Below are 13,201 nucleotides of genomic sequence, written 5' to 3'. Positions count from 1 at the left end.
GTACATACATTTTGAAAAGTTTCTTTAAGTCCAGTAGTCCCCAAAGCTGGGGATGAAACTAACTTCATTTTTATTGTTTCAAAGGCTGTTTGGCCCTCTTTAGTCCAAGTAAGGGGCTCAAGATTGTGTCCCTTCAGTGCCTCATAGAGGAGCTTTACTATGAGCCCACAGTTTGGGATAAAAACCCGAGAGAACCCTGCCATCCCCAGAAAACCTCTCAGTTGTCTGTGGGTCCTGGGTGCTCCCAAACCTGCAATTGCCTGCTTTATTTTAGGCAAAAGATCCTGCTGTCCTTGGGAGAGGACAAAGCCTAGATACATGACTTGCTGTTTGTAAATCTGAACTTTTTCCTGGGAGACCTTATATCCACAATTGGCCAAATAGTTCAAGGTTCTGATTGTATTTTGTAGACATTTATCATATGCAGGGCTCACTATGATCAAGTCATCCACATATTGGACCAAAAGTCCTTTGTCCAATATTAACTTTCTAAGATCTCTAGCCAACATCTCCCCAAACAAGGTAGGGGAATTCTTAAATCCTTGAGGCAGGACTGCCCAACAATACTGTTGGACTGCCTGTGTTTCTGGGTCCTGCCATTCAAAAGCAAATAGCTGCTGTGTTTCTTCTGCAATAGGAATGCAGAAAAAAACATCTTTCAAGTCCAGGACTGAGAACTAGCTGTATTCTCCTGGAATAGTTGTGAACAGAGTGTATGGATTAGACACCACAGGGTGTACTCTTGGGTTACTTCATTAATAGTCCTCAAATTTGGACAAAACAATACTCTGTTGAGTTTGACTTTTTGACTGGGAGGATAGGGGTGTTATATGGGGACCTGCAAGGTTTAATCAGTCCTATTTTCAAAAACTTCTCCAGAATTGGCTGAATTCACTTTTCGGCCTCTTGTCTCAGAGGATATTGTTTTAGATTACGTGTCCCAGTATCCCTTTTTAATGGGATTTGTATTGGTCTTGCATTTTTGGCCTTCCCTGGAGTGCTGTCAGCCCACACTTCGGGCCTTACCTTTTTGTAGACCTCAGTGGGAAAGAGCTCTGTCTCCTTTTCTGGGGTTTCTATGAGCACCATTTGTAGGCTTAAAGTGTACTCCGGTGGGACCCTGATGTCAAGCTGTTCTGGTGAAAAAGTTACTTGAACATTTAATTTACAAAGGAGATCTCATCTCAAAAGGGGGACTGGACACTCTGGCGTATATAAGAAGCTATGTTTCAGGGTGAGGTCCCCTAGTTGGCATTCTAGAGGTTGTAAGAATGAACAGTTTTCTACTTCTTCAGAAACTCCTGTGACCAGGATAGACTGAGATGATAGTTTCTATGCCACCTTGGTATTTACCACAATATGTGGCACCCGTATCTATTAGAAAGTCAATCAACTTGTTCTCCATTGTCAAAGTTACCCAGGGCTCCTGTGGGGAAATTAGAATTGGACGCCTCAAGTCCAAGGGAGTTCCTGGACCTCTTCATTCATTATCAGAGTGTTCCTCTCTTTCTACCAAATGAGAGGTTCCTGTCTTCCTTCTATTATTCTACTTCCTATTTTTACTGTAAGGCAATCTTTTTTCCAATGCCCTTCTTCCTTGCAGTAAGGACATTGTTCCTTCCCCAATGGTAACTTACCTTCCTTTAGGTTACTCGCTTTCCAGGAATTCAATGCTGCTGCCCGAAAAGCTGCCTTCCATTTTGCATCTTCTTGCTTCTGTTGTTGTTCCCTGTTTCTGAATACTTAAGCAACATGTAAAAGCACTTGAGAAGGGTTCATTCCAAATGCACCATCTAACTTCTGTAAATTTATACTTATATCTGGGGCACTTTGCCCAATTCCGGTCATATTTACCATCCTTATGTTCTCAGGGGCCCCAGGGTCTGCATCAGTGTAGCACCTATAAGCTTGATAAATCCTTTCTAGAAACTCTGATGGATTCTCATTTGGTTTTTGTTTTATCTCCTAAATTTTGTTTAAGCTCTTTTGTCTAGGTACCCCCTTTTGAAGACCCACTAAGACAGATCTCCTATAACGTTCTAAAAGTGGCCTGCATCCATTATTAGGATCTCCGTTAGGCTCAGCAATGAGGATTGCCAGATTTGTTTCCGGAGTTCCATTTGGACCCACTAGATGGAGCTGGTGCACTTCCTCTCTAACCTTCTCAATGACCATCCTCCTTTCATACCCAGTAAGCATTATATTCATGAGTGTGAATGTCTGCCCAAGTGGGATGGTGAGTGGCAAATATAGAGGTGAAAAGTTCATTCATATGGAGTGGGTCCTCTTGGTAAACAGGGTTGTGGTTTTTCCAGGTAAGCAAATCTAAATTTGAGAATGGATTGTGCATCCATAGAAACCCAGTTGGTTGGCCATTTGCATTAAGGCTTCGTACAGGATATCAGTACAAGGGAAATTGCCCTGCTGTGGGAAGGGGCTCCCAGTCCAAACTGGGTGCCTTGTCAGGTCTTAGGTGGTGATACTAAACCAGGTCCCTGAGCCCTGTGGTTTAACAGAGAAACTTCTATTCGATCCCCATGGGTAAAAGAAACAGGAGGTGGTGAAATGAGTGAATATGTTGGCGGTGTAGTGGGGGGATATTGGAACAATGGCTGGTGCAGCATGTTTGGCCAGTGGGAGAGTTGGATAAGCCAGAGGGGGGTTTAAGTTTTGAAGTAACATGTCCCCACTCTCATTTTATCCCTCTTCCCCTTGTAGAACAGGTTCCCCCTTGGGTTTCCTTTCAGACTGCTGCACCATAACATGGCAGCCCTCTGACTTCTTTTACTCCTGATGCAATAGCATAAATGCTTCTACATATGGAATCTCATCTCTTTCCCCTGCTCTTTTGCAAAACACTTCTAATTGTGAGATCATATAACAATTGAGTGAGCCATTCAGGGGTCATTGCTGTTCTGATGCTAACATATACTGATTCCACACCCTATTACAATAGTACACTATCTTTTTCTTAGTCATAGGCTCATGGCTACGTTTTGCCCATTTATCTAATATATGCCCCGAAGGGCTTTCCTTTAGGATAGATGAAGTATTTCCCATTTTTATAAGTTTGTATAACACTGAAACACAAAAGACTCAAACAAATTCCTACACAAAAAGCACAAATTCCAACATTGATGCACACAAAACAGAAACCAACAACCTGGTTCCCAAATCAGGTAGAGTACAACAACAATTCCCCTCTCCAACAGGGCACCCCAATCAAACAAACTGGCTGGTCCCATAAAGGGAAAGCCCAAAATGAGGGGGGAATTTGTTCCTGGTTGTACACGCCAGAGCGAATTACCCTACTAATCGAGTCCATCAACTCGCAGAAGTTTGTCAGTTCCTTGCTTCAACTGCCAAACACTGGGGTAGCTGGTGCCACTTCAGGGAAATTTGAAGGGAAGATCCTCAGGACAAATGGTCCTGGCAGCTGCTAAAGCCTTGCCCCCAAGTTCCCTCATCGTGGCCAGTTAGCCTCAAACAGCAAGCCTCGTGGCTGGCTCGCCAAATTTGCGACCAAATCCAAGCTTGGTCTGCTCGCCACATGACAGGCCAATAATTGGGAGACAAGGTGTTGAGGCAAGAATAGCGACTTTATTCAGAAAGCCAGGTGTCTGAGAAGATGACGGACTAATGTCCCAGAGTACCATCTTATCGGGGTCTGGATGCCAGTTTCTTTTATAAAACAGAGAGGGGTAGGAGATGAGGAAGTAAAGTAAAAGGCCATTAGTCTTGCAAAATATCTCCTGGCTTGACATGCATCGGGGAGGGGGTGTGTTAATTTCTTCTTTTCTGCAGCCATTCACAGATGTGCAGGGTCAGATGGTCTCCCTGTGAGTTGAACAAAGGCACTGAAGTTTAACATTCAGGCAGAGGGGCAGGGTTCCCTGAAGCAGGCCACTATGTATGCTTACAGCTGTAGACAGCATCCTTTTAGTGATTATAATAACAAAAGCAATGAAAAGCAAAGATTATAGTAAAAGAAACATATCCAACATGGAGTCAGATTTTGCTCTACCCTGTTACAGGAGAATTATTCAAACTATTTTGGGGAAGGGGTGGGATTTCCAAGGTATTGGGACACTGCCCAATTTTGGCCCTTTATGGTCAGCCTCGGAACTGTCATCGTGCCTGTGGTTGTACCATTTAGCATGCTAATGTAGTACAATGAGTATATAATGAGGCTCAAGGTCTACAGAAATCAAATCTTCCACCATCTTGGGCTTAGTTGGTTCTAAAATTTTTGTTGTGTACTTTTTCTTTTCCTCCATGGCTGTGTCATTCTTTTAAGGGTTGCGCCCTGCCCCCTTCCTTCTTGACTTAAAACCTAGTTTTAATACCTAAACTAATGGCAGTTTTCACCTTCCTTAGAAATGTAATCTTAATCAACCAGTCTGAAATTTTCTAGCCAGCAACACTGAGTTAATCTGCTACTTGTCTCTCTCCATCTCCCAAAGGAAGAAAATGAAATCTGCATGATAAAACCCACCCCATTCCCTTCCCCAAAGAAGATGTCCTGGCCTATAAACAATTCTTTCTTTTCTTTTGCTAATAGTTTCCTTGACCCAACTTTCTTCATATAAAAATCTTCCATTATGTACAACCCCTCAGAGAACCCATGAAGTTGCTAGATGGGATGCTGTCTAATTCATGAATTTCTTAATAAAGCCAATTAGATCATCAAATTTACTCAGTTAAATTTTGTTTTTTAATAGCTTCCAGAGAGCCATATACTGTTTCTCTTGTTTTTGAGACCCTGTCTAGACACCAGGAGAACAAACCTAGGTTATCAGCTGGATGATGAGGGAGATGGGTCTGTCATTCCCTGTTGCTCCAGATGACAATTAGCCAGTCCTCTGAAGCAGAATCACCTCTGCTGACCCACAGCTTATAAGTTTGTGTGAATGTATCAGTAAAGATAGGAGGACTGACCAGCTGAGTCTAGCTGAAAACACCAACTCACAGCATCATAAACTAAATAAATGTTGTTGTTTTATTCCAATAATGTTTAGAGATTTTTATTTTTTGCTGCTTAGCAATAACAAACTGATAACTAGAGATTGGATGCTGCCATAACAAAAGTCTAAAATATGTGCCATTGGCTTTAGGACCAAGCTGCAGGTTAAGTATGGAAAAGTGGTGGGGAAATTGATAGCAAAAACATTAAAAAAAAAAAGCAAGTAAACTGTGATTAAGGGATGGAAAAATAATTGATATTGAAGACTGTAGAAAATAGGTGACACACATTTTGTAGTACAAAACAACTGGCAAAAATGCTGTATAAAGTAATTTAGAAGATGGAGAATATATACATTTTTGGATTTGGCCAAAGAAATACTCAGATCTTCAGAATGTTGAAAATGTCAGGTGGCAGGACCTGGGTTGTAAGATAAAATTGTTTCTCTTCTCCAGTCTCCAAAGATAGTAAAAATTCCTCAAAATACAATGAGGTTTAAAGGTAAAGATCAAATTAAGGTGTGGCTGGAAAACTCTTTGATAAGACCTAGTAGAATTGTTTTTGGTAGATCCTGTAAGCCAGATAAAAGAGCTTCTAGGAATCTTAAGGACATTATCACTCAGCAGACTGACATAGAATAGAAAAGTAACTATAAATAAGTCTAGAGCTGTACTGTCCAATATAACATCTATTCACCACATGTGATTATTAAATTGAAATTAATAAAAAATGAGTAACACTTAAAAATCAGTTCCTCAGTTGCACTAGATGCATTTCAAGTGCTCAATAGACACACGTGACTAAGGGTTTTTGTGTTGACAGTGGAGAATATTGAACATTTCTATCATAGAAACATATTGGATATTGCTGGTCTAGAAAAAGAAGTATGTCTCAAGCACAATTGTGAGTGTGTTTTTTTGAGCATGAAATGAAGTATAATCACATAATTAGGAATCATTCAAAGATTTTAACATATATATTATATTATGTATATATGAAAAAGTGTTAAAATCATACTATGTAAAGAACTTATACAACTTAATAGAAAAAATCCAATTAAAAATGGGCAGAGGAACCAAATAGACATTTTTCAAAAAGACATACAAATGGCCAACAGGTACATGAAAACGGGCTCAAAATCACTAATCATTAGGAAAACGCAAATCCCAAACCACAAAGAGGTATCATTTAACAACTGTCAGAATGGCTATTATCAAGAAGATTTCTTGAAAAATAACAAGTGTGGACAAGGGTGTGGACAAAAAAGAACACTTGCACACAGTTGGTGAGAATGTAAATTGATGCAGCTATCATGGAAAACAGTATGGAGGTTCCTCAAAAAGATAAAAATAGAACTACCATATGATCAATTCCACTACTAAGTACTTATGTGAAGAAATTGAAATCACTATCTCAAAAAGATATCTACACCCCCATGTGCATTGCACCATTATTTACAATAGTAAAGACATGGAAACAGTCTAAGTATTCATCAATAGATGAATGGGGAAAGAAAATGTGGTATACAAGTACAAAGAAATATTATTCAGCTGTAAAAAAGAAGGAAATTCTGCCATTTGCAACAAACATAGATAAACCCTGAAGACATTATGCTAAGTGAAATAAGTCAGACAGAGAAATACAAATACCATGAAATCTCACTTATATGTGGAATCTAAAACAACAACAGAGGAGGAGCTTCAAGATGGAGGAAGAGTAAGACGTGGAGATCACCTTCCACCCCACAAATACATCTACATGAGAAATACATCTACATGAGAAATACATCTACATGTGGAATAACTCCTACAGGACACCTACTGAATGCTGGCAGAAGACCTCAGACCTCCCAAAAGGCAAGAAACTCCCCACGTACCTGGGTAAGGCAAAAGAAAAAAGAAAAAACAGAGACAAAAGAATAGGGATTGGACCTGCACCAGAGGGAGGGAGCTGTGAAGGAGGAAAGGTTTCCACGGACTAGAAGCCCCTTCATGGGCGGAGACTGCGGGTGGCAGAGGTGGGAAGCTTTGGAGCCACGGAGGAGAGCGCAGCAAAAGGGGTTCAGAGGGCAAAGCGGAGAGATTCCCGCACAGAGGATCGGTGCCTACCAGCACTCACCAGCCCAAGCGGCTTGTCTGCTCACCCGCCAGGACGGGTGGGGGCTGGGAGCTGAAACTCGGACTTCAGTCGAATCCCAGGGAGAGTACTGGGTTTGGCTGTGTGAACACCGCCTGAAGGGACTAGTGTGCCACAGCTAGCCAGGAGGGAGTCCGGGAAAGTCTGGAGCTGCCAAAGACGCAAGAGACTTTTTCTTGCCTCTTTGTTTCCTGGTGCACGAGCAGAGGGGATTAAGAGCACCTCTTAAAGGAGCTCCAGAGATGGGCGTGAGCCGCGACTATCAGCACGGACCCCAGAAACAGGCATGAGACACTAAGGCTGCTGCTGCAACCACCAAGAAAGCTGTGTGCAAGCACAGGTCACTATCCACACCTCCCCTCCTGGGGGTCTGTGCAGCCCGCTACTGCCAGGGTCCCGTGATCCAAGGACAACTTCCCTGGGAGAAAGCACAGTGCATCTCAGGCTGGTGCAACATCACACTGGCCTCTGCTCCCACAAGCTCAACCCCCATCCATACCCCTCCCTCCCCCAGGCCTGAGTGAGCCAGAGGCCCCAAATCAGCTGCTCCTTTAACTACGTCCTGTCTGAGCGAAGAACAGACGCCCTCAGGCAACGTACATGCAGAGGCGGGTCCAAATCCAAAGCTGAACCCCGGGAGCTGTGTGAACAAAGAAAAGAAAGGGAAATTTCTCCCAGCAGCCTCAGGAGCAGCGGATTAAATCTCCACAGTCAACTTGATGTACCCTGCATCTGTGGAATACCCGAATAGACAACGAATCATCCCAAATTGAAGAGGTGGACTTTGGGAGCAACGATATATATATATTTTTCCCTTTTTCTCTTATTGTGAGTGTGTATGTGTATGATTCTGTGTGTGATTTTGTCTTTGTAGCTTTGCTTTTACCATTTGTCCTAGGGTTCTGTCTGTCCATTTCTTTTTTTATTTAAAATATTTTTTTCTTAATATTTATTTTTTATTTTAATAATTTTATTTTACTTTATTTTATTTTATTTTATCTTCTTCTTTCATTCTTTCTTTTTTTCTCCCTTTTATTCTGAGCTGTGTGGAGGACAGGATCTTGGTGCTCTAGCCAGGGCTCCAGCTAGTGCTCCAGCCAGTGCTCCTCAGGGCTGTGCCGCTGAGGTGGGAGAGCCAAGTTCAGGGGACTGGTCCACAAGAGACCTCCCAGCTCCATGTAATATCAAATGGTGAAAATCTCCCAGAGATCTCCATCTCAATGCCAAAACCCAGCTCCACTCAATGACCAGCAATCTACAGTGCAGGACACCCTATGCCAAACAACTAGCAAGTCAGGAACACAACCCCATCCATTAGCACAGAGGCTGCCTAAAATCATAATAAGGCCACAGACACCCCAAAACATACCACCAGACGTGGACCTGCCCACCAGAAAGACAAGATCCAGCCTCATCCACCAAAACACAGGCACTAGTCCCCTCCACCAGGAAGCCTACACAACCCACTGAAACAACCTTATCCACTGGGGAAAGACAACAAAAACTATGGAAACTACAAACCTGCAGCCAGAAAAAAGGAGACCCCAAACACAGTAAGTTAAGCAAAATGAGAAGACAGAGAAACACACAGCAGATGAAGGAGCAAGGCAAAAACCCACCAGACCTAACAAATGAAGAGGAAATAAGCAGTCTACCTGAAAAAGAATTCAGAATAATGATAGTAAAGATGATCCAAAATCTTGGAAATAGAATGGAGAAAATACAAGAAACGTTTAACAAGGACCTAGAAGAATAAAGAGCAAAGAAACTGTGATGAACAACACAATAAATGGAATTAAAAATTCTCTAGAAGGGATCAGTAGCAGAATAACTGAGGCAGAAGAATGGATAAGTGACCTGGAAGATAAAATAGTGGAAATAACTACTGCAGAGCAGGAAAAAAAAAAAAAAGATTGAAAAGAATTGAGGACAGTCTCAGACACCTCTGGGACAACATTACATGCACCAACATTCGAATTATAGGGGTCCCAGAAGAAGAAGAGAAAAAGAAAGAGACTGAGAAAATATTTGAAGAGATTATAGATGAAAATTTCCCTAATATGGGAAAGAAAATAGTTAATCAAGTCCAGGGAGCACAGAGAGTCTCATACAGGATAAATCCAAGGAAAAACACACCAAGACACATATTAATCAAACTATCAAAAATTAAATACACAGAAAAATATTAAAAGCAGCAAGGGAAAAACAACAAATAATACATAATGGAATCCCCATAAGGTTAACGGCTGATCTTTCAGCAGAAACTCTGCAAGACAGAAGGGAGTGGCAGGACTAACTTGAAATGATGAAGGAGAAAATCCTACAACCAAGGTTACTCTACCCAGCAAGGATCTCATTCAGATTTGATGGAGAAAGTAGAAGATTTACAGACAGGCAAAAGGTAAGAGAATTCAGCACCAAGTAAGCAGTTTTACAACAAATGCTAAAGGAACTTCTCTAGGCAGGAAACACAAGGGAAGGAAAAGATCTACAATAATAAACACAAAACAGTTGAGAAAATGGTAATAGAAACATACATATCAATAATTACCTCAAATGTAAATGGATTAAACGCTCCAACCGAAGGACATAGACTGGCTGAATGGATACAAAAACAAGACCCATATATATGCTGTCTACAAGAGACCCACTTCAGACCTAGGGACACATACAGACTGAAAGTGAGGGGATGGAACAAGATATTCCATGCAAATGGAAATCAAAAGAAAGCTGGAGTAGCAATTCTCTTAGCAGACAAAATAGATTTTAAAATAAAGACTATTACAAGAGACAAAGAAGGACACTACATAATGATCAAGGGATCAATGCAAGAAGAAGATATAACAATTGTAAATATTTATGCACCCTACATAGGAACGCCTCAATACATAAGGCAAATACTAACAGCCATGAAAGGGGAAATTGACAGTAACACAATCATAGAAGGGGACTTTAACACCCCACTTTCACCAATGGACAGATCATCCAAAATGAAAATAAATAAGGAAACACAAGCTTTAAATGATACATTAAACAAGATGGACTTAATTGATATTTAAAGGACATTCCATCCAAAAACAACAGAATACATTTTCTTCTCAAGTGCTCATGGAACATTCTCTAGGATAGATCATATCTTGGGCCAAAAATCAAGCCTTGGTAAATTTAAGAAAATTGAAATTGTATCAAATATCTTTTCCGACCAGAACACTATGAGACTAGATACCAATTACAGGAAAAAATATGTAAGAAATACAAACACATGGAGGCTAAACAACACACTACTTGATAACAAAGAGATCACTGAAGAAATCAAAGGGGAAATAAAAAAATACCTAGAAAAAAAAGACAATGAAAACACAACAACTCAAAACCTATGGGATGCAGTAAAAGCAGTTCTAAGAGGGAAGTTTATAGCAATATAATGTTACTTCAAGAAACAAGAAACATCTCAAATAAACAACCTAACCTTTCACCTAAAGCAGTTAGGAAAGAAGAACAAAAAAAACCCCAAAGTTAGCAGAAGGAAAGAAATCATAAAGATCAGATCAGAAATAAATGAAAAAGAAATGAAGGAAATGATAGCAAAAATCAATAAAACTAAAAGCTGGTTCTTTGAGAAGATAAACAAAATTGACAAACCATTAGCCAGACTTATCAAAAAAAAGGGAGAAGACTCAAATCAAAAGAATTAGAAATGAAAAAGGAGAAGTAACCACTGACACTGCAGAAATACAAACGATCATGAGAGATCACTACAAGCAACTCTATGCCAATAAAATGCACAACCTGGAAGAAATGGACAAACTCTTAGTAATGCAGAACCTTCTGAGATTGAAGCAGGAGGAAATAGAAAATATGAACAGACCAATCACAAGCACTGAAATTGAAACTGTGATTAAAAATCTTCCAACAAACAAAAGCCCAGGACCAGATGGCTTCACAGGCGAATTCTGTCAAACATTTAGAGAAGAGCTAACACCTATCCTTCTAAAAATCTTCCAAAATATAGCAGAGGGAGGAAAACTCCCAAAATCATTCTACGAGGCCACCATAACCCTGATACCAAAACCAGACAAAGATGTCACAAAGAAAGAAAACTACAGGCCAATATCACTGATGAACATAGATGCAAACATCCTCAACAAAATACTAGCAAGCAGAATCCAACAGCACATTAAAAGGATCATACACTATGATCAAGTGGGGTTTACCCCGGGAATGCAAGGATTCTTCAATATATGCAAATCAATCAACGTGATACACCATATTAACAAATTGAAGGAGAAAAATCATATGATCATCTCAAACAATGCAGAGAAAGCTTTCAGCAAAATTCAACACCCATTTATGATAAAACCCTCCAGAAGGTAGGCATAGAGGGAACTTTTGTCAGCATAATAAAGGCCATATATGACAAACCCACAGCCAACATCGTCCGCAATGGTGCAAAACTGAAACCATTTCCACTAAGATCAGGAGAAAGAGAAGGTTGCCCACTCTCACCACTATTATTCAACATAGTTTTGGAAGTTCTAGGCACAGCAAACAGAGAGGAAAAAGAAATAAAAGGAATCCAAATAAGAAAAGAAGTAAAGCTGTCACTGTTTGCAGATGACATGATACTATACATAGAGAATCCTAAAGATGCTACCAGAAAACTACTAGAGCTAATCAATGAATTTGGTAAAGTAGCAGGATACAAAATTAATGCACAGAAATCCTGCATTCCTATATACTAATGATGAAAAATCTGAAAGTGAAATTAAGAAAACACTCCCATTTACCACTGCAACAAAAAGAACAAAATATCCAGGAATAAACCTACCTAAGGATACAAAAGACCTGTATGCAGAAAATTATAAGACACTGATGAAAGAAATTAAAGATGATACAAATAGATGGAAACATATACCATGTTCTTGGGTTGGAAGAATCAACATTGTGAAAATGACTCTACTACCCAAAGCAATCTACAGATTCAATGCAATCCTTATCAAACTACCACTGGCATTTTTCACAGAACTAGAACAAAAAAATTCACAATTTGTATGGAAACACAAAAGACCCCGAATAGCCAAAGCAATCTTGAGAAAGAAAAACGGAGCTGGAGGAATCAGGCACCCTGACTTCAGACTATTCTACGAAGCTACAGTAATCAAGACAGTATGGTACTGGCACAAAAACAGAAATACAGATCAATGGAACCAGATAGAAAGCCCAGAGATAAACCCGCCCACATATGGTCACCTTATCTTTGATAAAGGAGGCAAGAATATACAGTGGAGAAAAGACAGCCTCTTCAATAAGTGGTGCTGGGAAAACTGGACAGCTACATGTAAAAGAATGAAATTAGGACACTCCCTAACACCATACACAAAAATAAACTCAAAATGGATTAAAGACCTAAATGTAAGGCAAGACACCATCAATCTCTTAGAGGAAAACATAGGTAGGATACTCTGTGACATAAATCACAGCAAGATCCTTTTTGACCCACCTCCTAGAGAAATGGAAATAAAAACAAAAATAAAAAAGTGGGACCTAATGAAACTTCAAAGCTTTTGCACAGCAAAGGAAACCATAAACAAGACGAAAAGACAACCCTCAGAATGGGAGAAAATATTTTCAAATGAAGCAACTGACAAAGAGTTAATCTCCAAAACATACAAGCAACACATGCAGCTCAATATCAAAAATACGAACAACCCAATGCAAAAATGGGCAAAAGACCCAAATAGACATTTCTCCAAAGAAGATATCCAGATTGCCAACAAACACATGAAAGAATGCTCAACATCATTAATCATTAGAGAAATGCAAATCAAAACTACAATGAGATATCATCTCACACCAGTCAGAATGGCCATCATCAAAAACTCTACAAGCAATAAATGCTGGAGAGGGTGTGGAGAAAAGGGAACCCTCTTGCACTGTTGGTGGGAATGTAAATTGATACAGCCACTATGGAGAACAATATGGAGGTTCCTAAAAAACTAATAATAGAACTACCATATGACTCAGCAGTCCCACTACTGGGCATATACCCTGAAAAAACCATAATTCAAAAAGAGTCATTTACCAAAATGTTCATTTCAGCTC

The 13,201-nt window shown here is 40.0% G+C and overlaps 1 long non-coding RNA gene across 1 annotated transcript in view; it reads left to right on the top strand.

The window, feature by feature from the left end:
- The first annotated feature begins 8,574 nt into the window (after positions 1-8,574).
- Positions 8,575-13,201, top strand: part of LOC309638422 — a 313,379-nt gene continuing 308,752 nt past the window's right edge. Inside the window, exon 1 of the long non-coding RNA XR_014251112.1 lies at positions 8,575-10,485. This is a non-coding gene — a long non-coding RNA (uncharacterized lncRNA). The remainder of the gene's footprint in view (positions 10,486-13,201) is intronic.

Source organism: Balaenoptera physalus (assembly GCF_965194825.1).
Source record: "Balaenoptera physalus genome assembly, chromosome: 11".
Classification (NCBI taxonomy): domain Eukaryota; kingdom Metazoa; phylum Chordata; class Mammalia; order Artiodactyla; family Balaenopteridae; genus Balaenoptera; species Balaenoptera physalus.
Note: the sequence above shows the minus strand (reverse complement) of the source record. Positions and strands in the feature narration are given on the sequence as shown.